We start from the raw sequence: 25856 nt of genomic DNA on the forward strand, positions 1-25856 counted from the left end.
GTCACCTTTGTAATCTCAGTACTTGGGAGGCTGAGGTAGGAGGATTGCTTTTAGTTCAAGGGCAGCCTGAACTGAATTTAGAGGTAACTTCAGACATATTTGTCATGAAGCCGTGGCTAAGACTTCCTTCCTGTGCTGTAAGGTAGCCAGTGTCCAGATCCCTCACGGGACAGTCTTTTGACCTCTTATCTAGAACTCCAGGGTCAATGTCTACGTTCTTCCACTTCTGTCTTGCTGATGTGAACAGCTTGCTGCTATTAGGTGAAAGATTAAATGATAAGCTTCCGGGATAATTGGACGTTTACTGCATGACGTCTACTGTAGAAAACATCAGTGTATACCTGGCAAAAGCAAATGCCATCAGCTGGGTGTTTAAGAGAGATGCTTATGTTGATACATAAAGGTAAAAATTATCTGAAAACACTGTTTTTGATGTTAGAGATTTAACTCAGGGACTTAGCAGGGCTTAGCACTCTACCAACTTAACCCTTCAGTGAACATTTTAAATAAAGAACTTCTTTTTTGTTGAGGATTTAATTTTATTCGTGTGTGTGTGTGTGTGTGTGTGTGCATGTGTGTGTGTGTGTGTGTGTTGTCTGTGTGTGCACGCGCACTTGTGTGCTTGGGTGCCTGTGGAGGTCAGAAGAGAACACAGGATCCCTAGAGTTATAGGCATTTGTAGGCTGATGTGGGTGCTGAGAATTGAACTCAGATCATCTGGAAAAGCAGCCAGTGACTCTAACCACTGAACCATCTCTCCAACCTCAAGAAAATATTCTCTAAAAATCATCTTACTGTTGAAAGTTTTAAGTATATTCTGAAAAGGAAAGATGAGGGTATGGCCCACTGTGTTCTCCTTACTCAGGTTCAAGTTACCAACTTGAGACAAACTTGCTTTATTTTTTTTTCATAAAAAGATTTTTTAAAAAATTCTTTAATGCCTGGTGGTGGCGGTGCACCCCTTTTATCCCAGAACTCATGGGGCAGAGGCAGACTGAGAGTGTTTGAGGCCAGCCTGTTCTACAAAGTGAGTTCCAGGACAGCCAGGGCTACACAGAGAAATCCCGCCTCAAAACAAATAAAGTTCTTTGACAGTTTCATTTGTGTGAATAGTGTATTTTGGTCACTTCCACCCCATATTACCCTCTTCCACCCCCTCCCGCTGTGGCTGAAACTCTTTTTACCCACAAATCTGCCTTCTACTTTCATATCTTTGTTTCATTTGTGATCCACTGCTGTGTGATTGGGATGCTTTCATGAACATGGCTGGAGTTGTTTACTGTACTTTGTACAACTTCCCAGTGGCTACACCACTGGAGAAAATGACATCCTCTCTGCCAGCAATTGTTAGTTGCCAAAAGCTCCTCAAGGAGGGGTGGGGCTCACAAGTCCCTCCCCATTCTGTGATGGAGCTTTGATAGTCCCATCTTGTGCAGGTCTTTGCCTCCCCATCTGCCATGGAGGGGATGGTCCATCTTGTGCAGATCTTAGCAGGTGACCAGAGCTGCTTTGAATTCAGGAGTTCAATCACCACGTCTCCCTTTTTCTTTGTAATTATTTTTGCTTCTCATAGATGAATTTGAATCAAATCTCAGGTATCATAAAAATTTTGTCATTTGTAAACATTTTTGTTTAGAAGAGGGTATTTAAAACTTTCTTCCTGGCTCCTCACTCTTCATTTAAGCTGCTGTGTTTTGGAGTTTCATTGTTAGCTGTTGATTCTCTCAGACCTGGTGCTTCCATTCAAAATTATTGTTTTATTATTTTCCTTCATGCTACTGAAATTAACAAAAGCTGCATGTGTATTGTATTTTATATATATCTGTGCACATACATATGCATGTGATCCTAAAAATTGGCCATGTACAAAAGGAAGTTATTAAGTTATACATATTATTTGACATTTGTAGTATGGAGGCCGCTAGTTAGTTCCAGGCTTCTCAGCCCTGAAATAACCACACAGAAACTGTACAAATGAAATCACTGCTTGGCCAATTACTTAAGCTTATTGCTACCTAGCTCTTACATCTAGAATTATTAACCTATCTCCATTATTTTATATTTTACCATGAGGCTTGTGGCCTGCCGGCAAGGTTCTAGTATGTCGTGTCTCCAGTGGCGGCTCCATGGCTTCTCCTGACTCTGCCTCCTTTCTCCCAGCATTCACTTTAGTTTCTCCCACCTAGCTCTACCCTATCACAGGCCCCTATCACAGTGGTATTCACAGCCTACAGAGGGGAATCCCACATCAGACTTTAGTGATTAAAATATTAAATGATATGTTTTAGTAGATGAAGGCTCTGACAGACCTGTACCACAAGGCAGAATAAAATGATCAGATGCTATATCTTTTATGTGGAATAATCACAAATGTGGCATCTTCAAGTTAGAGAACTGGAGGGGTGTGTCAAACTGGAGGATCAAACACTGTGACTGACTTTGTAATATGAATTTTCCAGAACGACAAAGAGCTTTCCACATGCAGTCATCCTTCAGTGTTTGCGGACTACGCGGCTAGAAAAGCAGAGTGCGTTCGAGCAGTGTGAAACATTGTGATGTGTGTCCACAGTTAGCAGCTGGAGTTACAGGTCCAACTGTCCTTGAGTCTGCTTTTCATTTCCTGCCTATGAATAATCACGGTATCAGAGTGACTTGAAAGTTTGAGATAAAAAACCAAAAAGTGTTGGGCACTCGCTCAGTTTGGCGTGTTTGCTCATTTGTTTTGGCTAAAATATTTTTATTGAGTTCTCTTCCTCAGTTCATTGTAGAGTGATGTATGACTTTTTCTTTCTTCTTTCCTTTTTTTTTTTTTTGGAGATAGAGTCTCATGTACCTCAAGCTGGCCTACAAATCACTGTGTCATAATGGCCAGCCTTGAACCCCTGATGGTCTTTACTCAATTTGCTGTGCACCGCCATACTCAGCTATATATTGTATGGTTCCTCAAGTGAGATAGTGAAGCTTTAAATGTTGCATCAAAATATAGAAAATAATGAAACAGCAAAAGCTACTTTACTAATCCTTATGTAAACTAGAAGCTATTAGGAGTATGTAGTTCCGGGGTGGAGACACGGTTCACTGGTCAGAAGCACTCGCTGTTCTTGCACAGGATCTACCTGGGTCTGATTCCCATTACCCACAGCCTCTCCAAACCCACATTCCAGGCATCCAACAGGCATACATGTAGTATGCATACATGCGTGCCAGCAAAAATAGTCATATCCATAAGATAAATAAATATAAACAACTTAATTAGTGTGTTGTTCATTTGTAGTGCATAACTTTGGTTTTAGAAAACCCCAGCATACAGCCTGGTAAAAAGAGCCATCATCCATTGGAGATGGAAGAAGGATGCCCAGAGTTACACACGAAAGCAGAGACTAATTGAAAGAGAATAACGTGATTTACAAGTTCCATCCCTAAACAACTGATGGAAATATTTTTCATCTTAAGGAGTGAATTTACTAGGAAAATCCTAGTTTCCTTGCTCAGACATGCTACTGTCAGCGTTTATCTGTTGCAAACATGCAGCCATATTGCTGCCTTTTGTTGTTTGTTTTTGAGACGGGGTCACGTTATGTATTCCTGGCTAACATAGAACTTTCTGTGGAGACTGGACTGATCAGGCTGGCCTCATCAAGATGCACCCATGTCTGCTATTGAGTGCTGGGACTAAAGTCGTGCTTAGCTTTTTTTTCTTTTTAATCTTTAAATTTAATTTAGAATATATGGTTTCACTAATCTGGTCTAGTTAGATGTGAATTTGAATATGAGAGGTTTTCTTCATTTTGCAAACTATAGTCTCTTTCCAACTATTAAAAACATCTACTTTTAGATTGTCAAAGGATTGAGTTTTGTAGTGAGCAAGAGGGCGGGGGGGGGGGAGCAAATTATCCCATAAAATGTATGAGTTACTTTGCCCTGAATGCTGTAGAGAGGTATGTGTTTGAGGACATGGATAATTTTCTACTCTTTAATGATGGTAAAGGTTTATGTATTTTTGTCTGAATTTCATAATTTAACTTCTAAAGTACACTCATGCTTTGAGTTTTGTAAGGATTTTCTAGTAACTCTTGGTAGTTTTGAAAGGTGGATGTTTTTGATGGTTTGATTTTACTGATTAACGTCAAACTAGCAAGTTAGCTGAGTCTTGAGGCATGATAGGGATTTTTGTGTTGTTCACAAGGTAGTATAGATGCCATTCCTTAGGAAATAAATGGAGAGTAGGAATAGTGGTGCACACCTTTAATCCCAGCACCTGGGAGGCAGAAGCAGGTGTGATCCAGGCCAACCTGAGCTACATAGTGAGACTTTAATTCAGAAAACCAAAGAAACCCCCAAAGCAAAAACAAACAAACAAACCCCCCCAAAACAAATCAACGTAAGTATGAAGCTATGAAACACATGCATTTATGCTAGCATAAATGCTTTCCCTTGCAGACGGTTTTTGTAGAAGTCTTCTAATGGAGCCTGATTTCATGAGTCCATAAGGTCTGTTGAAAATATCATACTGGTGTGTGTCTCATCCGTCATCCCCATTTTCTTTGGCAACTTTTAGGTAGGATCGAGCAGCTGTGGTCTGTTCATTTGAACAGTTGACAGATACACTTTATCTGTATGTTTTGTATTTTTAACCTATTTTATATCATTACTTATTCCTCCAATGTAAAAAAAAATTTGGAGTGACTTTCCAAATAATTACTGTACAAATGTAAGCGCAATGGAATTAACCTTTTCGGCTGCTGTCAGTCAGAGAAAAATACTCAGTTGTCATGGGTGCACTGTAGGCTGGCTCCTTGATCCCAGTTCTCTGAGGATGAGAGCACCCATGTTAGCACTTCCTTAAATGGCCTCATGTGATTCCAGCATGTGGGGCATGTTGTCTCCCTCCCTGTCGCCTGCTCAATGCCTTGCTCTTGCCTTCGTTGGTGGTGTGACCAGGAACCCGTGCATGCCAACTGAGTGTTGTGTCATATGCAACAGCTCTTTCCAGTCCTGGTGGTACTACCACCACCATGGGTGTACCAATCTCGTGTTCTGCTTTGTGTACCAATCTCGTGTTTTGCTTTGTGTACCAATTTCGTGTTCTGCTTTGTGTACCAATCTCGTGTTCTGCTTTGTGCTATACTCCAAGCTCTTACTGCTGTTTTATAAAAATCTGTGTAAATAAAACTTCCTGTTAAGTATTAAGAAAACCATTGGTGACCAGAATGTTTAACTAATTCAATTTTTGTAGATAGCTCACATTCTAAACCTTATAATCAATTATTTCCACGCCTCTGAAATCATAAATTCAAACCATTTTTTTTGGCATAACATGTCTGAGAAATGTAACAAACCTTCAGTGATAACTGGTAATTATCAAAGTGTGTGCTGTCTGCTGGAAGAGTTAAACATAGACCACATTTCACGTTGGAGATGAAAGAATTATTAAAATTATTCAGATGGTACACTCAGAACAAAACAGAGTAGATGCTCACCCTGGCAGTGTGGCTCAGAATGACCTTGAACTTCTGTCCCCACTGCCTGCTCAGCTGGGATGACAGCCCTGTGCCACCACACCTGGTTTCTGTTATTCATGCCCCATCTTTTTCTGGAGGCTTTGTAGGATTGCAGGTTTGGAACCTGAAGTGTAGATTGGGATGCCCTCAAACTCACAGAGATCTGCCTGCTTCCACCTCCTGAGTTCTGGTATTTAAAAGGGTGAGCCATCATGCCTGGGTAACTCTGCCATTCTTTTGATTTTTTAAGTGGTATTTTACCTTCTAAGATTTGCTTATTTTGCTTTATGTATTTGAAGGCTTTGCCTGTATATGTCTCTGTGCACCAGATACATGCCTAGTGCCCTCAGGTTAAAAGAGGGTGTTGGGTTTCCTGGAACTGCAGCCATGGTTGTGAAGCACTACGTGGGCTCTGGGAACTGAACCCAGGTCCAAGGTCATTAAAGTGTTCTTCACCACCAAGCCTCCGCTCTGCTTCTGCTTTTCTTAGCTGCAGCTCCTGAGGTGACATTTCTGTAGCTTCCTTTTAACGCCTGTTCATAAAGTTCTTCATGTCCGACCTGCAGATGTGGGCTACTTGACCATTACTGAACACATATAGTCATCAACCTTGTTTCCACAAGAGAGGCAGGTATCAAAAAGCTATCACACGGTGAGACCTTGAAGGGAAGCCCTGTGAGATTCCGAGAGCATGTGGTGAAGAACGGTAAAACATTAGAAGGGCTTAAAAATACTTAAAAAGAATCTCTCTATACCCCAACATTGACGTTTGCTGTTGTTCTTGTGGAGACTCAATATAACCAAAACGAAGTGAATATTAGTGATCAGCGAGATAGCTCAGCAGGTTCCAGTGCTTGCTGCCAAGACGGATAACTGAATTTTATCCTGGGACACACATCTTAGAAGGTCCTAGGAGTCGTTCTTGGACATCTGTATGCTGTCCATGGCATGTGTGTCCACACACAAGCATACATACATGCATCCTGTTCTGCCTAGAGTCATTTCGGAAGAGGGAACCTCAGCGGAGAAAACGCTACTAGATTGGCCTGTGGTCCATATTCTTGATTGATGTGGGGGATCCTACTTCTGTGTTGGTGGTCTGTGTGCAATAAGAAAACAGCCTGAGCAAGCTGTGAGGGGACCACCAGTAAGCAGAGTCATATTGTAGCTCCAGCTTCATTCCTGCCTCCAGGTTCCTGAGTTGGGTTCCTGAGTTGAGTTCCTGCCATATTCCTGCCTGGCAGCAAGAGCCTTTTCCTGCTGAACCATCTCTTTGGCCTCCATTCCTTTCTCTATTGATATTTTTTTAGAGAATACATTCTGGTCACACTTGACCTTTGAACCTCTCTATCCTCTACCCATTTTTTGTCCCCCGCTCTTCTCCCACCAAGTCCCCAGCTTGTTGAACTTTTTCTTTTTTCCCCCTTTTTCATTGTTTTTGCTTTGTGAACTACTGGGTTTAGATAAAAGTTACTTGTTTAGACATAGGTGTGAAGCTATTTACCCATACAAGAGTAATTCACCAGTGACTGATCACTCACGGCAACGAATACCTTCCTTTATTCTCGCAGCTCTGGACTGCCCGTTGCTCCCATGGGCTGAGTGGGACCTCATGAGCCTCTCCTCCGCTATGACTGAATATTGCTGGCTTTGCCTTGTGTAAGTCATATGTAGGCTACTGCAGCTGTTATGAATTCATGGATGCCTTGGCCACGCCATGCAGATAAAGCAGCGTTTCACAGGCCTCTCTGTCTTTGGGCTTTTACATTCTTTCTGCCCCCTCTTCCCTGAGCCTTGGAAGGGTGTGATATAGGTGTCCTTTTAATGCTGAGCACCCAGCAGTCACTTGTTCTCAGCACCTTGGGCAACCATGAGGCTCTGCATTAACTACTGTTTGCTGCAAAGAGAAGTTTTGATCGAGGCCGAGGACAGCACTAGTCTATGAATATCAATATTTACGAGGCAGTTTGACAATACATCTACTTATCAGAGCTATGGTGATAGGTTCGCCTCTAATGCCTAGAACCTTGCTGGCCAGAGGCCTTAGATCAGGTCTGTAGCGCTAAGCATGAACTCTCCTGTAGAGTGGCTCTCATGTCTAATGACAAACCAGTGGTTACCTGGTGATGTGTCACTAGCAGACATTGGCAAGTTGGTATTGTAACGTGCAAGGCTCAAGCTGGGAAAGACCACTGCTAACTTCTCTCCCCTAACTGCCTGCATAAAGGCTTCCGTCCCCATGGAGGTTAGCCAGCAGGACAGAAGTTTCCAGCTTAGAAGAAATTACTGACCCTCTTAGTTACCACTGAACTTCTCCCCGCCCCCGCCCCCGCCCATCAGAGAATGGATGTAGTTTCATGTGACTTTTTATTTTATTTTATTGAGGAAAAAAGATGCAACCCTGGCTAGTCAGGAACTTGCTTTGTAGGCCAGGCCGTCCTCAAAGAGAGCAGCCTGTCTCTGCCTTCTGAGTGCTGGGATTACGTCAGTTCAACTGGGTTCCTAAGTAATATTTACAGTTTTATGTTATATTTCTTAGAAACTTTCCTTAGGAAAACCATGGAAATCAAGTCCCATAATCTTTTAGCCCCTCCCCCATTTTGTGAAGTGGTGCTCAGAATTTGGGGTCATTCAGACAGAGCTGTTTGTCTTCTGTCCAGGACCATGCTCTGATATTATTGTTTCCACACTGTGAAGAAGGCCCCGCTCTTGCATGACGTAGTCATATCCCTGCAGACCTTCTGCCGAACATGATCCGCTTTCAGAACTCGAGGCTGTGGTGGCTGTGCTGCCACTGGTAAGGTTAGAGTCTGCTTAGTAACTGGGCTCCAGTTCTTTTGTGTCTAGTAACAGGTGTGGGAGAAAGATCGCGGGTCACCACTGGGTCTCGGGAACACAAGGTGCTGCTGCATTGGCTCCAGCCTGGGGTGCTGGGCTGGCCCTTGTCCCTGGGTGCTTTGTGTGAGGCACATTGGCGGGTATCCAGATTGGAAATACACTCTCTCAGGTTGCAGGGGTAGCTGGGCCTGTCTGAGGGCAGTGTATGGAATAGCAGCACCCACGTGCTTGTTTGCTGAGAGATCGGTCTCCAGCCTTGAGAGCCGGGCGCTTCTCTGTTGACAGGCGGGGAGCAGGCTGCCAGACGTGAGTCAGGCTGTTTGCAGACTATCAACAGAATTCTTACCTCTCCCAATGAGGCCATTCAAATCTTGAGGTTTTTTTCAGCTATTTGTTTAACATTATGTCATCGTTACTAATTTTGGTGCCTAGCCATTAGTGATGTATTGGAGAAAATAAGGGCCAAGTCAGTGGTCATAATGTTCTTTTAAAGGAATGGACAGTAGCTTTTTAATGCAGGTGGCTGAGAGAATTAGGAACGTTTATTTACAAGGTAGTTTGAATCCCGACATGCAAAAATACAGTGTTTTTTATATTCACGGAATGTGTAGCCTGTCATGGCTTTAAGAATTCACTGGATGGCTTTAAGAATTCACTGGACTAGTCAGAACTCAATCAAGATCAATTCCTTTGCCATCTGTCCTGGTCCTGTGCTCCCTGCCCCCAGTGTGAGTACTTTGTGTCAGCATTTCAGATTTTATTTTATTATTTTATGTTTATGTGTAAGAGTGTTTTGCGTATGTGCACCATGTGCATGTGCAGTGCCTGTGGAGGTCAGAAGAGGGCGTCTGATCCATCCACTGAGACTGGAGATACATGGTTGCGAGTCACCATGAGGGTGCTGAGAATTAAACCTGGATCTTCTGAAAAGCAGCAAGTAGCCTTAACTGCTGAGCCACCTTCCTGTTTCTGCATCAGCATTTTAAATGGTGCCATCCACACTGTAGTGAGCTTGTTCTTTGGCTTAGGAAGCTTTTGTTCTTGTGCCTTTGGGGCCTAATACTTTGCCATGCTCTAAAAGATGCTCAGTAAATGTTGACCCAGCGAATGATCTTGTCAGAAATTCAGTTGTGATCATACTGTCAGTTAATTTAAAAATAGAATGTCTTCTTCAAATATAAATTCTGGACCAGGCTAGGGCAGTTAGAGCAGACAGCTGTCTACCTGGTTGTAGGTGTTGCAGGGTCCCTGGAGTCCAGATGCAGTGCAGGTGTTAAACCCCTTAGATAGCTTCTGCCTTTTCCTTTTAACTGTGTGGTAATGGAGGTGCTGGTGTCCAGGCCTCACCAGTCTTTGTTCCTAAGAGCAAGAAAAATTAAGTGTGTTCACAGTCATTTGGTTCTTATTACTACAGTGGGAGAAAAAAAGTATTGAATTGTTACAGTGAATTTATATATATATATATATATATATATATATAAACATATGCATATATATAATATCTTTCATAAGGCAAATATCAGAATTTAGTAAAAAAGATAGATAAAGCCTAGTTAGGGGCATAGTCCTTACATAGACCTTGTTGGTTCTTTTTTTTTTTTTTTTTTGGTTTTTCGAGACAGGGCTTCCCTGTAGTTTCTAGAGCCTGTCCTGGAACTAGCTCTTGTAGACCAGGCTGGCCTCGAACTCAGAGATCCGCCTGCCTCTGCCTCCCGAGTGCTGGGATTAAAGACGTGCGCCACCACCGCCCGGCTCTTGTTGGTTCTTTTTATAGCAGATTTTATATTTGAAAGGTTCAAGATAAAGTTGTTTTGTGATGTTTATGAAGAAACACTTGAGTCCCTCCCCCAAATCATCTCAGTTTTAATTAGACTTATCTAATAAAATTAACCGAGTAATTCAGAGGAAAAGAATTCATTGCTCTTCAGTTTGCAGAATCAGAAAACTTGAAGGCTGAGGCCTTGGAGGAACATTCCGAAACTTGATAAAACAGTTTGTTTAATGAAATACAGAACAAAGACATCGTTTTATGGTTCTGAGTCATTAGTTTTTATAGAAGTACAAGTTCCGAAGCTTTGGGGAACGCTGGCGAACGTTGTATTAAGTAGAACTCAGAGACACGTGGGAGTGTATCTGCTTCGGGCTTATGTGTTGTGCATTTGTGTGGCTAGTTTAAAGTGTCTTGATGTTGGTCTGGGTTTATCTTGTTTCTCTCTTGTCTCTTACCTCTGCGTACAAGGTTACAGTGTCTTATTGTTGCTCCCACAAAGCTTTTATTTTTTCTATAATTAGCTACTAGTGAAAGTAGAAAAGATGAATGTTTTTCTCACTAATTGCTTGCTGCCCTTGGTGCATTGCCTGAGAACCTTGTGGCTTCCTAACCTGTTGCTGGTCTGGCTGGTACACTTTCATCCTGGGCCCTAGTGTTCCGTCTCGATATTCACATCACCTTCCTCCTCTGCTCTCCCCTTTCAGGCTGTTTCCGCCTGTGCTTCTTTCCATGATCATATTGGTTATTTTTTGTGCTTAGAATTTTTCTTAAACTGAAACCAAATTCTCTGTTTGGCCAGGAATTCTGCCTTCATGGACCTCCCTGAAATCCACCCACTGCAAATTTAGCTTTCCACCAGGGAACAGACAATAGTCTTTGATATCTCCAGATAGCTTTTAGGCCACCTTCTTCAGCTTTCCTAGCTTTCTTCTAAGGTTTTTATTTTCCACATCCTGGCAGGCATAAGGTCTTGTTTTGGTTTTGGGTGGGAAGTGTTACAGGAATCACATGGTTGGGCTGCTCCAATAACCCAACCCGTAAAATTAGGACCAGCTCATTAGATGGAAACTCCAGCATTCTTCTCTGTATGCAGGTGACAGCTTTTAGGGCAGTTATTTATTGTGGTAATGAATTATTTTATAGAGGCGTTGGGTGATTTTTACCTCTAAGATGGGAATTGAAGCATTTTTAGGAGTCAATCAATTGATTGTTTTGACAACGAAGTCAAGAACCTGTAGAAGGAATGGAGGGCTGTGTCCCGCCACCCGGCTAGCTTTACCCAAAATAATTACACGGAAACTGTATTCTTTTAAAACACTGCCTGGCTCATAGTTTCAGCCTCTTATTGGCTAATTCTCACATCTTCCTTTAACCCATATTTAGTAATCTGTGTCGCACCACGAGGTGTGGCTTACCAGGAGAGATCTTAACCTGCGTCCATCTCGGAGAGGAGAAGCATGGAGACTCACTATGGTGACTGCCTGAAGCGGCTCCCCACTCCTGCTACCCAGCATTCTGTTCTGTCTACTCCACCTACCTAATTTTCTGTTCTCTTAAAGGGCCAAGGCAGTATCTTTATTAATAATGAAAGTAACACATAGACACTCCTCCATCAAGAACCCTTTGCCAATATCCTGCTTATCTCTTGTGGCCATCCAGTGTTTTCTCTTATTAGAAGAGTTAGAATTGTATCATTTAAATAGAAACACAGATATTATTTTTATTATTTTATTATGACTCTTGAACAAGTAGGGTTCTAAGGCAAAATATAGGCTAAGTTTTAGAGATAAGTCTGATTTCTGCCTTAAGGTTAGGAATGATTAGAAGGTTGGATATACTTTTTACTATTTTAAAACTTATGTGTAGGGTGTTTTGCCTACATTTATGTCTGTGCACCATGTGTATGCGCTGCCCAAAAAGTGTAAAAGAGGCATCACAGTCTCTGGAGTGGGAATTACAGGCTGTGTGAGTCACCGTACAGGTACTGGGAATGGAACTCTGGTCTTCCGGGATAGCAGCACATGACTTAATCACTGTGCCATCTCTACAGCACATATACCATTCCCTATGTATGTATGTATGTATGTATGTATGCATGCATCCATCCATCCATCCATCCATCCATCCATCCATCCATCCAACCATCTATCTATCTATCTATCTATCTTTGAGATGGGGTCTCACTGGTTGTCTGGAACTCACTATGTGGACCAGGCTAGCTTTGAACTCAACAAGGGGTTCACCTGCCTCTTTCTCTTGAGTGCTGTGATATGGGCGTAAGCTCTTGGATAGACTTAGTCTTCAGAGTTTGTTTTCAAAGTACTCATGGGATGGCCTTAGAGAGACTATGAAATGGCCGAGTGTGGGAAGGGAAGTTTGAAATAATCAGAATTGCACACAAAGCAGGACACAAGCAGCTGTCTGTTCTGTGGAATGGAACCAGGTTGCAAAAACTGAACAGACCATTTTTCATGGCAGCTGAGTGGAGCAGAGGAGAGTGGAAGGGAAATTTGTGTCTGAGGAAAGGAAAAGGAGAGTAGCACAGTGGAGCAGAGCCCACGCCCGCCCGCTGGCGAAGAGGACTGCGGCTGCTTCCAGTTCTGCTGCATGCCGGAAGGAAGTCACTTGCCTCATTCACTGTAATCCCTGCAGTTAGCAGAGTAAGGCCCTGTGCAGTGGGGGCAAAGGGCCACTTGGTAATTCAGTCGTATTTAAAAGGCACACCTATTTCTTTCAGCTTTATAGGCTAATTCTGCATACTCTGCTTTTCATGACGCATTTGAGCCATTCATTCCCTGGGTGTTTTATTGGGTGCCAACTCCATGTGAGTCTCTGGACGCAGGGGCAGGGATTGTGTTGTAGTTCACATAGACACGGGAATGCGTCCAGCATGCTATGCAGTTGCAGTGGTTCTTATGAGAGTTTCTCCAGGTTGATGGTTCCAAGCACAAAGCAACAAGCTTTCTCATATCACAGAAGTTATGTCAGCAAGCAGACTGTAAGTGAAGCTGGCATTTCTGCTGAGGTGCATTCCAGTGGGGAAAGCAGTATATAAATAAGAACACAGCACCAAATTTGTCAGTTTAATATATTCCCCCTGCTTTCCATCCCTTCTTCCCCCACCACCCCTTGACCTGTGTGTGTGTGTGTGTGTGTGTGTGTGTGTGGTTTTTTTTTTTTTTTAGGTTTCTGAGACAGGATTTTCCTGTATAGTTCAGACTGGTGGTTTCAACCACATGGTCCTCCTGTTTTAGCTTGTTGTATACTGGGATCAGAGGCATGAGTCCATACTCTGCTTTGAATTTCCTCTTTTTCTGTCCTCTCCTCCTTCCCTCCTTTTCTCTTGTAAATTGACATGCACTTTTAGTTCTTGATTGGATGGTATGATATGGTTTACTGCATGTGCACAGGCATAGTTTAGCATTTCCTCTTCTTAGATATAATTATTTCTATGTATTGGGAGACTTCGGATTCTCCAGTTATTTTGGAATGTTTAGTCGTTGTAGTCTCTTGTTATCTTATTGTGCTGTGGAATTGTTTGAACTGATGCCCCCTGTTTAGCTAGTTTTGGATCCCTGTTCAATCTCTCACTCCTTCTTGCCCTTCCTAAACCTCTAGGGTTACAAATTTGTTCTGTACTCCTATGTGATCGTTTTTGTCGAAAGATGAGCGAGGACATACGTGATCAGTGTCTCTGTAGTCGACTCATCTCCCTACACACGCCCACACAGCCATAGTGACAGGATTTCCTTTTCATTCCACGCTGTACACTGCCCCATTGTGTTAACGTGCAGGTGCATAACGTTCTTCAGTCTCTCGCCGCTTATCCTTCCCACCTGTCTTTCTCCTGTCACACACCTTTCCCCTCTCCCTGAGGATATGCCATGCTTGTATTTGTGAAACTGCCTTATTTCATTCACTGCAGTAATCTCCAGTTACACATACTTTCCTGCAGATGACATGATTTCATTTTTCTTTATGGATGACTAAAGCTCAATGCATATTTTTCATGAGTTAATCTGCTGACGGGCACCTAGGATGGCTACTGTGACTGCAGTAGCAACAAATGTGGGCGGGGCTAGGGTCTCCTCCGTGTCTGTGCCCATACCCAGCTCTGGAATACTGTGAGCATATAGAAGTTTTGCTTGGAGTGGGTTTTTTTCCTAATCATCACTCAGCATTTGTTACTTTATTTTATTATTTAATTTTTACTGTAGTCATGCAAAGTGAGGTGAATGAACGATTACAAGGCAACAGACTCTTCAGACATTGATATAAGCAAAGCTTCTGGACAAACCCCTCCCACATCACAGGCAGGAATGAAATAACATCAACCAAACAGCTTCTGCTCAGCGCAGGAATCAACCACCATAGTAAAGAGACAGCCGAGAGAATGGAGAAAATACTGGCTGCCTGTTGTTCACAGGGGACTAATATTCAACCGTGGAAGGTCAAATAAAATGGCTAATAAATAGATAAAATGGCCCAGACAGACATTTTTCAGAAGAACACAACACATGATGACCAAGTATATAAAAAGCTCCACTCGCTCCTAGAAACTTACATCCAGGAGCTTCTGAGATTTGTGAATTATTTTTCTCTTTGTGGATAATGTTGTTTTAGATCCTATTTTAATCTCTCCAGTTTGAAGTCATAAATGTAATGTTCCATATGGATTTACGGAGGCTTTCACTGTCTTTTTCCCTCCCGTGTAGGCTTATAACTCATCTGTGTAGCTGCTGGATGCGGCTCTATGACGTGGGGCTCACATTTGTTGTCTGTCTACCAAACTCATATCCCATTTTCTTGGCAGCATTGATGGCAAGTTTATCTTTCTTCATTATTGTGGATTGCCTGCTTTTGTTGTCCAGCAGTCAGAAAGTCTCTGTGTGCAGATCCTGGTTGTTGGTCTGTCCGTACATCATCAGCACACTGTCTTATTATTAACACTTTACAGTGCATCTTAGCGTCCTGTCCAGTTATTTTCTAAGGACATATTGACTATTGTTGACCCTGCATTTCTGTATAAATTTTTAGAACTTTTATGTTTCTAAAACAAAACAAAATCAGTTTGGAATTGCTTTGAAGCTAGGAATCACTTTGGAGGATGCTGACCTACATTTAAATTTTAAAGTAATAATTTAAAATTGTTTAAAGGTTTGAGAGGTTCTCCTGACTCAGCCTCCAAGGTAACTGAGACCACAGGTATTTGCTGCCATGCCTTCACAAGCTGCTTTGAGAGGTTATAAGCTGGGTGGGTTTGTAATTAGACATTTTACTCTGTTGCCATGGAAAATCTCTTGTTGTTGTTTCATTCAGGTCTCCATACATACCACCAAGTTTCATTATGGTAGCCTCATGTATATATGCCCACAGACTTTGATACAGTGTATCTCCATCACTACCGTCTCCAATGAGAAATGTCTACTTTTTGACCAAATCTTTTTTCTCTACCCCTAAGTCAGATTCTTTGCTAAAGGACAACTATGGAAAAAATGTGATTCTCCCATCAACTCCTTTGCTATATGTTACCTAAGGCTACTTGAAAATTCTTCATGAAAAAATATGCATAATATTTAGTAAGTGGGCATTACTCTTTAATTGTTAGCTTCAATGTTGGTTTTACCAGATAAAATACTTCCTCTAATAGCAGTCTCAAAAGTCTTTTCAGACTTTTCAAAATTACAAACTATTTTAGTAGAAATATAAGATAATTTTATAGACTTTAGAAAACTCCTATTTTCAGATTATATATAGCAAATTGGTATATTAGAGTAGTAGTATTAGTTGCGTAGCCATTTTCTTTTGGAAATATATTGGCGCTTATATAGATAATATATATGTATACACACATATATACATACATATACATATACATATACATGTATATATATGTAAATTAGTTATGTTCACACTTTCTGGGGGAAGTGTATAGGATCTAGCAAGTGTTTCTCTGCCAATATTTTTTTCTGCATGTATGTGGCCCACTCTTTACCCACTGGACCATGCAGCGTTTGTGGGGAGGTTGCTGTGTCTTAAGGATGTATGCAGGTTCAGATGTCCCCATGGCCAGGGCCCTTCTGTGTAGTGGGAAGATCCTGGTTAGGCAGCAGTAGCAACATCTTCTGGGTGTATATGTGCCATAGAGAGGGAGCAAAGGTGAGAAAGGGTGTCGAGGGGGAGATCTGGCCGGCCCACAAGAAGCTTGGAGAACACTGTTGCCAGAACTGGTTTGGAGAGTGCTTTTGTCAGTGGAAGTCATCTCGAGGTACTTGGGATAACCTGTAGTGGTTAAGACTAGGGAAAGTGTGGACTTCAGAAGAAAGGGGAAAGATGTAAGCATGCTATTACATGATTTTTAAAAAGGCTTGGACTGGTGAAATGGCTTAGTGGGCAAAAGTGGCTTGATATCAAACCCGAGGACTTGAGTTCAATCCCCAGGACCCACGATATAGAAGGAATCACCTGCTGACTGGGGCGAGTTTCCTCTGACCTTCACACACTCTCCCCAAACACATTTGTAAGTGCTAACAATTAAACAAACATTCAGGGCTGGGTATGGCGACACAAAACTAGCACTCAGGACCCTGAGACAGGAGGATTTTGAGTTTTAGGCCACTTTGCGCTATAGAATGACACCCTATCAAAAGGGGACAATATGATATTATATGCTGTTCTTTATATACAACCTATACCTTAGCTAAAAATGATAATGTTATTCTGACCTTTGCAAGTAGGCACAACTGGTGGAGTAAAGGAAGATGCTGAGGAGTCTCCAGCTTCCTCTCTCAGTCACTCCTGCAGGTCCCTGTCTGCCAAGTGTTCTGTGCCTTTCAAATCTGTGCTGTTCCCCTAAGTCCACTATCACATTCCACTGAGTCCAGAGACTGTCAGCACTCAGGTGCACAGTTATGTGCTTCTAGGAAGAAGAATCACTGCCAATTAGCTGTTAAATGCAACCTAATTTTAAACATGTTAGCATGGGAAAACACGCAGTTGAATGGCTGAGACAGGTGGCAGCCTCCTTCTCCCCCAGTTTTGTGTAGGGGCTTCCTGCCCTATATCCTGGCTTTTCAAAGTGGTACTTACTAAAAATACCTTTTGTTTTTGATTCTTCAAATCTGAATTACTTGGTACTTTAGATTTTTGTTTTTGTTTTTTTCTTTCTGTGTTTTGAGACAGGGTCTCACTATGTAGCCCTAGCTGGCTTGGAACTAACTCTCTGTGTAGACCAGGCTGACTTGGAACTCACAGAGATCCTCTTGCCTCTGTCTCCCAAGTGCTGGGATTAAAGACATGTGCCACCCCAGCTGGGCGACAGTTTGCTTTCCAAGCTATTTTTCCAGCTCACATTTCATGACTATGCTTTTATTAGCAATAAATACTGAAATGTTTTTCTAATTCTGTAGGCAAAAAGTATTTCAATTTTTAGTAATTATTAGTTAGATTGGACACTTGATGACAGTAATTTTTATTGGAGTCTGTCATTGCTGCATGATTATCTGGCACTTTTTGTTGATAAAAGTAAGCAGTAAATTAATTATAGATGTAATTATATAGCTGTTATGACAACTTTAATTACTAGATTAACTTTTTTCTCTTACAGTTGCATAATAGATTTTTAAAAAGTGCTTTGAGACAGGCCCTTACTGTTCATGTGTGGTATGTGTTCTGGGTGTGTGTTGCTTATGTAGAGGTCAGGGGGTTTGGGCATGGCCCTCAGGTTGTCAGGCTTGGCAGAAGTCCACTGAGCCACCTCCTGGGCCCTGGGGGAAGCATTGTCAAAGGTCACTTTTGAGCTAACTAATTCCAATTTCAAATCATGTTCTGAAATATATATTGTAGTCTGTGGTATTTGAATCTCCTTCCTATGACAACACAGGGTCTCATTTATCACAGGCTGGCTTTGAACTTGCTGTCAGGATGAATAAATCCTGATTTTCTAGCTTCCTAGAATCTTGAATCTGGGATTTTAGGTAAGTACCACTGATGGAGGACTCTTATTGGTTAATAAAGAAACTGCCTTGGCTTTTTGATAGGGCAGGATTTAGATAGGTGGAGTAGACAGAACAGAATGCTGGGAAGAAGGAAAGTTAGGCAGTCGCCATACCTCTCTTCTCTGAGTCGGATGCAGGTTAAGATCTCTCCTGGTAAGCGACCACCTTGTGATGCTACACAGATTACTAAATATGGGTTAAGCAAGATGTGAGAATTAGCTAATAAGAGGCTGAAACTAATGGGCCAGGCAGTGTTTAAATGAATACAGTTTCCGTGTAATTATTTCTGGGGCAAAGCTAGCCGTGCAGGAGCTGGGCGGGATGAAAAGCACGCCCGCCCACAGCTCCTCACTACATACCACCTTCCTGGGTTTTATCTTGTGCTGAGGATTCTATGTAGCTTTGTGAAAATTTTCCATAATCTTTTATTTATAGCTTAGTACTTATGGATTACTCAAATAAAGCAAAAATAATAAAATTGAACAAGAGTGGGATTTAAGTCATGTGTTGGATATTAACATGTTCGGAATTATAGACAGCCATGGTTTTGATAGTTTTGTGTCCTTTTCTGTTATTGTGCCTTTTAATTTTTGATGTCTTTGTGCATCTCTTCTAACCTGTGTGTGAAACTATTTTTATCTCAAGAACCAGTGTGGAAAGAGGAAGGACCACATATCTTAACAGTTGGGAGCCTCTGAACTATGTGACTGGCCCTGCCCAGTGACCTGAGCATGGAGTCATTCAGCTGTGTTGTAGTGAGCGGAATGGGAGTGGTAAACCATGTATGCTGGGGGATGCCTTCCCAGCAAGGAGAGCAGATAGGCAGTAATAACAGATAGTCAGGAGGTAGCAGATCAGAGAGGGAAATTAAAAGTGTGATCACAGAAACAAGCTATTAAAATAGAAGATTAGAAAGCTGAGTGGAAGACATGGCCAGCAAGGCTAGAGTAAAAGGATAAACTGGATAATAGAAAAGAGAATAAAAAAATAAGAAAAAATAAGTCATACATATGAAACACAGATACTGAGTTATCAGACTTTCAGAGAGAACAGAAAATATAAGATAAATGAAAAGAAAGAAATAATATGAAGACATTTCTCAACGGCATGGGTATGCTTCCATATTGACTGAGTCCCCAGAGTGTGTCAAGATGATGGTGTAATCTATAATCATAGCAAATCTGTCTGAAAACTTCAAGGGAAAGCAAAACAAAACAGTGTGTGCCACAATGAAGTCCAGCAGTTACTACTAAGCTGTGTTATCATGGGAGCTGCAAACACCCAAGATCAAGACTGGAACCTTCAAGGTCCTCCCAGCTTTGTAGTCTCAGGGCAGAGACAGGCGATGCAAAGGATGGAACCTACAGGCACAGGAACTCAGCAGGCCACAAATCCTCGAGTGTGCCCTCCAAGTCCTGAAGGAAAGTTTCTTTCAGCCTGGAGTAAATTGTATATTTAATAAATGTATGCATTTGTGTCCAATCTATCATCTCAATGAGAAGTAGAAGGAACCTGTTGGCCATGCAGGGTCTTAAATATGTGTTTAGTAGAGAGCAGTGAAGGCAGGTCTCAGCAGCTCCAGAATGCATCAGGGAAGGAGGGCTCAGCACTGTGTCTGCTTAGACAAGCTTTAAAGATTGCTACCCTTGAATTGTTAAAAAAAATAAAGTATGTTCCTTTACTGACTTAATACAAAACTAGTGTAATATTGCAGCTTTAAAGGACACCATCAGCAGGAAAGGTTCTTGTAAGGGAGTGGGGGATGCTTCTTTAATGTGAATTAACTAAGCTGCAGAAACACAGGCTCCAGCCCCAAATGAAAATGTCTTCTTTCAGAAAGAGTTACTTAGCAGTTCTAACAGTCTATTCCAGGATGGTAAGTCCTGAGAATTGAGGCCAAACTGTAGCTGAGTTGAATTTTAATTGCTGAGTTATCATTGTGTAAATACGTCTAAGAATGGTGGGGATGTGAAACTGTAACTAGGCCATTGAACTGGTCTGATTCAGTGTTTGATTTAGCTCACCTCTATAACTAGGAGCTTTCAGTAAAGTTGCCAACGTAAGGACTCCAGTTGGACTTTGGTGTGTGTGAGAGGGAACTGCCCTGAAGGAAGTCGGACACAGCTGGATTGGCAGTTAGAAGGGAAGGCAAAGTGCCCACAGCACGGCCGGGGAAGTTTTCACTGGGAATGTGCTGAAGGAAACGGCAAGTAGACCCCTTGCTTTTGACCGGGTTTGGGGAACTTGAAGCCCCTTAAGTCTTCATGCAGCTTTCCATTCAGCTGTTGCTGTGTGCTGTGAGCTAGGAAGTCAGGAGTTGACCATATACAACATACAAAATCAGTTTTTTGTATTTTACTGGGATAATTTCTCTTTTTAAGAACTTACTATCTCAACAACTTTGCGATTTGATGAAACTATCCTGGTTTCCTAAGAACTCACTGTTAGGGAGGATCAGAGTGATATACACATCGTGTTTGTGTCGAGTTCCAAGGCAGTCAGACATCCAGGTAGGTTATTCTGCTCATGGAAATTCCTATGGTAGTGCTTGGCTCTCTTGGCACAGAAGTGGAGGTGTGTATAAGTCTATTGGAAAACAGAGCAAAGCCTAACTTACCTAATGTTAGACTCAAGTTTGTGTTTTTATGTGTTTTTAGAATCTCTTATTATACTTATTTCCTTAATTTTTAATTCAACACATTAATGGGAAATGTTACGTTGACTAACAAGCAATGAGTGAGTTTGACTTGAAGGGTATTTGAATTTTAGTTTATTTTTAAAGTGTGTGTATGTGTATGTTTGTATGTGTTTGTGTTTGTGTATATGCTGTGGAAGCAGGAGAGAGCTGGGCTTCTCTGCCTAACTTACCGGCATCTGAGAGTCTCCTCCCAAAGCAGCTCTCTACCGCTTCCACAGCCTCAGCAAGAAGAGGCCTTTGTGGCTCTTGTTAAGTTTCAGCTTTCTCAGATGGATGAAGTTTGTTTACTTCCTCGTTTCACGAGACTTTCCCTCTTGCTGTTGGACAGAATGGTGCCACATAACAACAGGATCTATTACATGTAGTCCTACATGCAAAGTCACGTGCCACATGGGCGTCTTTTCTCACAGCTGAGTGGTTTAGGGATGTGATGAGCTGTGGATGATTCTTAGCACTTTTCCCAGCTGCTCACGGTCAGGCGTGGTGTAGATTTTCAGGTGTCCTCTTTGCTAATTTTTCAAGGTTTTTGTGTAAGCCACTGTCCTTGCCCACATACACTCTTGGCTCTGCCCTTCTTTGGTGGAGCTGAGGGATGGTGAAGATCTCTGTAATCACGGCAGTCTGCTGAGGAGCGCAGCCTTTGTCTGAGGACCTCAGAACAGTCCTCCTGACCCGCCTGGCGGCTGGAAGGTTAAACTGGGTCACCTAACAGGAGTAGCTAGAATGGCTGTAGCACAAGGAGTTTGTTTCGGAGTTTTTGTCTGGCTGTGTTGACCTCCAAACATCATTTCTTTCTGAGCTTTAGGCGTGTTTCCCCAGCATTGCTGTTAGCGTGTTCAGTACCCTCAGGTGTTGTATACAGCTACCCTCATCTTCTTAACTTCGGAGTTTAAGAGTCAGGTCCTTTGGGCTGTTAAAAGGAATACCGATGGCCATATAAAGGTGTGTACCACCACCTGGCTAATTTAATTTTCTTAAAAAGTGTGTTTGCATATGCTGCGTGTGTGCAGGTGCCCAGGGAGGCCAGAGGAGGACGTCAGACTCCCTGGAGCTGGAGTTACAGCTAATTGATTTTGAACCCACCGATGTGAGTGCTGGGAACTGAACTCAGGTCCTCTGTGGGAGCAGTACATGCTTTTAACTGATGAACCATCTCTCTAGCTGCTTTGAAGTCTTTTAAATTTTGCATTTGTGAACAGCATTGTCTCTAAGATGTTCTTGAGGCTGTGGAGACTTGGAAGGCAAAGCTTTAATCTAATGAATAGCCCTGGGTTCTTTCTATCTGGGTGGGACCGGCTTCTACATACTGTGGAAAAGTGTCAGCAAACACCACTGAGTGGAGTCTTATTGTCTGCCCTTTTCTCTGGATGTGCCTGTCTTTATGCTAGGTCATGGGACGATGGTGGCTGAGTTCTACCTTCGGGGTCATCATAGAGAGAGAACAAATAGGCCTGAAAGCCTTTTGAATTGTGGAGGTCGTAGTCCTTTTTTCTCCTCTACTAAGACATAAGCTAGCAGAGCTAAACAGTTAATGTCTGTCTCTTGCAGAGCCATGAGCCATGAAGTCCTTTAATATTCTTTTAGGAACCTGCTTTGTACAACAGTATCTAGGCTCTCCTGTGTACCAGCCATTCTCCGTCTGTTCCTCTGTGGGTGGCCTGCTCTTGCGGAAGAGGCTTATGTTTAACTGTGGGCCCACTCAGCACAGCCAGCTTCAGAGCTGTGGGTGGGTAACCCTCAGTTAGGTGGATTCCCTCCTCGGAGCAGGGGTAAAGCCCTGTTTTCATAGCACTGCATTGAGAGCAGTTCTTGCCTTGTGACCTGGTCATCTGAAGCTGTGGCTGGCATTCTTTACAATTCCGTCTTGTCTCCCTGCCTTCTCTCAGGTGGCAAGTCAAAGTGTTATCCCTCAAGGCTAAGGCTGTCAGCTGGCGTTTATTTATTTATTTGTTTGTTTATTATAATCACATTTCCCTTGGTCTTTTGGTCTATATTTTGTTTCTATTGTTGAAAACGCTACAAGGTAGATTTAAAAGATTACTTGCAGTTTCTAGAGTCCTGCTTCTTTCTTCTGTAGCATCCTCCTAATGTTTGGACCATGCTGACTTATTAAATAAGTATCTAGCAGTATCTGACTATAAGATTTGTAAAATATATTCAGTTACAATACACTTAATTATACACATATGTGCACCACACACGTACACACACACAAACACACGCACACACAAACACACGCACACACACGCTCACCTCTCCTATACTCACATACATATGCAGCATCTTTTTAAACGTTTTATCTTTTCTAGACTTCATTATGATTAGACCTGTGATAATGCTTAAGGCTTCTGTCTTTATCCTCACTTCTTCCTATCTCCATTTTGGAGCAATCCCTTACCTTTGGATAAAGGTAATTTATCAGCTAAAATTTGCCACCTAAAAAGTGTTTCTTTTCTCTTTTAACCTTTCTAAAATCAAGATATTTTGTGCCTATAACTCCTGTAAAGGGTTTATATTTGAAACACAGGTAAAATATATCATTATCCCTCATGGTATTTCTACTTGTTTTTCAAGCAAAGGCAGGATGCAAGCCTGGTGTCCCTGCCCTTATTTTATGTTTGTGTCCTTTCCTTCACTTACATAAAAAAGCAACTTTGGGAAGAAATGGTTATTTGGCTACGAATTTCTGGGAAGTCAAGTCAGGAACTTGAAATATTACACCCACAGTCAAGAATGTTAAACACATGGTTGCTTCTCAGCTAGGTTTGCACTGTTCTACAGTTTAGAGAACAGTCCGTGTTGCCACCCACATTCCTGGTGGGTCTTTCTACCCCAATTAACCATCAAGACAACCTCCCAGGGACATGCCCAAAGGCTAAAATGTCTTCATAGTTCCTCATTATAACTGTGTTTCCTAGGTAATTCTGGGCTGTGTCAAGTTGACAGTTAAAATTAGCTATCACACAGAAAAGACGAAGATTAACTATTACCTAAATGCAGTGTAAAAGAGACCTGGATCTAAATCATGTTTATGACAGAATGAAATGTATTAGTGATATATTTTCTTTTTTTTCTCATTTTTTTAATTAAAAATTTCCATCTCCTCCCTCCTCCTCCTTCTTCCCTCCCCTCCCTTCCACCCATACCCCCACTCCACCCCTCTCCAAGACAAAGAGCCATCAGGGTTCCCTTCACTATGTTAAGTCCAAGGTCCTCCCAGCTCCCCCTAAGTCCAGGAAGGTGAGCAACCAAACTGACAAGGCTCACAGTGAGCCCGTCCATGCTGTAGAGTTCATACTCATTGCCATTGTCCTTGGTTTCTCAGTCCTCCTCCACCATCAGCCACATTCAGAGAGTCTGGTTTGGTCGCATGTTCCATCAGTCCCATTCCAACTGGGCTTGGTGATCTCCCGTTAGATCTGTCCCACCGTCTCAATGGGTAAACGCACTCCTCACGGTCCTGACTTCCTTGCTCATGATCTCCCTCCTTTTGCTCCTCATCAGGACCTTGGGAGCTCAGTCCGGTGCTCCTATGTGGGGCTCTGTCATTTTCTCCATCTAATGCCAGGTGAAGGTTCTGTGGTGATATGCAAGATATTCATGAGTATGGCAATAGGATCTGGACATTTCTGGCATCCTCTCCTCAGCTGCCCAAGGAATTAGCTGGGGGCGTCTTCCTGGACACCTGAGAACCCCTCTAGAGTCAAGTCTCTGCCAACCCTAGAATGGCTCCCTTAAGTAAGATATATAATTCCTTGTTCCCATATCCACCCTTCCTATATCCCAACCATCCTATTTCCCCAAGCTCTTCCCATCCTCCACTTCACACTTTTCTCTCCCATCCCCCCATTCCCCCATCCCACCCCACCCCCATGTTCCCATTTTTTGTCCGGCAATCTTGTGCCCTTCAGTGGAAGAATGGATGAAGAAAGTGTGGAATATATACATATTAGAGTACTACTTGGCGGTAAAAAACAATGACATCTTGAATTTTGCATGCAAATGGATGGAAATAGAAAACACCATCCTGAGTGAGGTAACCCAGGCCCAAAAAGATGAACATGGGATGTACTCACTCATAATTGGTTTCTAGCCATAAATAAAGGACATCGAGCCTATAATTCGTAAAAAATCCTAGAGAAGCTATATAAGAAGGTGAACCCAAAGAAAACATTTAGTGATATATTTTCTAAACCTCTAAGTAGGCTGATCGGGAAGCAAGGACTTGGTTCTAAAATGACCACTTTTTGATTCTTTTGTCCCAAACCTTTACAGTTAGATCCTAAATGTCTGCATCTTAGATATGGCCACGATAAATATTGTTTAAAGAGGCAGTAGTGGTGTTTGTGCATGTGCTTTGGGTGAGGCTGAGACCATTTGAAGAAAGGCAATAGCTTCTACACATAGCATCATTGCATTAAAATTCACCCTATAAATGTCTACATTTAGATACACAGACATTTTAAGTTGAGCTTGCCAAGAATAGTAATTTAGCTTACAATGATCTAAAATATGTAAATGTGAAGTGAATAGGCACAGATTTTGCGGCCCCATTATGATTAGAAATTCTGAATTTGGGCTGAGTTTTGCCCCGTGCTGTTTTAGAGACAGATAAAATGATACAATAAAAATATACAAAAACAATTTTTGTGAACACACACTGTAGGATTAAATTCAAGTGTCCTCAGTAGAAACAAAGTAGAGAGTTCACATCTGGATGTCTTTAAAGGGTAAGAAAGGCCCAGTGAAAGCCAAATTCTCCTTTTCCCATTTGAGATATGCACAGCAGGGAACTGCCAGCCTAGCTCAGCTTCACCTTCCAGAGGCTTGACTAGCCTGCTGTAAACAGGACAGGATTTTTCCATTCTTCCTTGAGTAACTGTTTTGATCTTATCATCACAGGTTTCTTTCTTTTGTAAATATTTAATTACATTTATTTATTATTTGTGTTTGGGGGGGATGGGGAGGTGCATATGTGCCATGCATGGCGCATGTGTGAAGGTCAGGGGACAGCTTTCAGGGACTGCTCACTCCCTCCTACAGTGTGGGTC

At 42.2% G+C, this 25856-nt stretch overlaps 1 protein-coding gene across 7 annotated transcripts in view; it reads left to right on the forward strand.

The window, feature by feature from the left end:
* Myo6 (myosin VI) overlaps positions 1-25856 on the forward strand; it is a 135927-nt gene that overhangs the window by 16675 nt on the left and 93396 nt on the right. The window contains exon 1 of one of the 7 annotated variants that reach the window (XM_038321206.2): positions 20202-20313. The exons of 5 other annotated variants lie outside the window; for them this stretch is intronic. The gene's annotated coding sequence lies outside the window, so the exon portion shown is untranslated. Of the gene's footprint in view, positions 1-20201; positions 20314-20437; positions 20618-25856 lie in introns of those variants that run through there. One more of the 7 variants, XM_038321207.2, reaches the window with a different exon arrangement.

This window comes from Arvicola amphibius, chromosome 3 (assembly GCF_903992535.2).
Source record: "Arvicola amphibius chromosome 3, mArvAmp1.2, whole genome shotgun sequence".
Lineage (NCBI taxonomy): Eukaryota > Metazoa > Chordata > Mammalia > Rodentia > Cricetidae > Arvicola > Arvicola amphibius.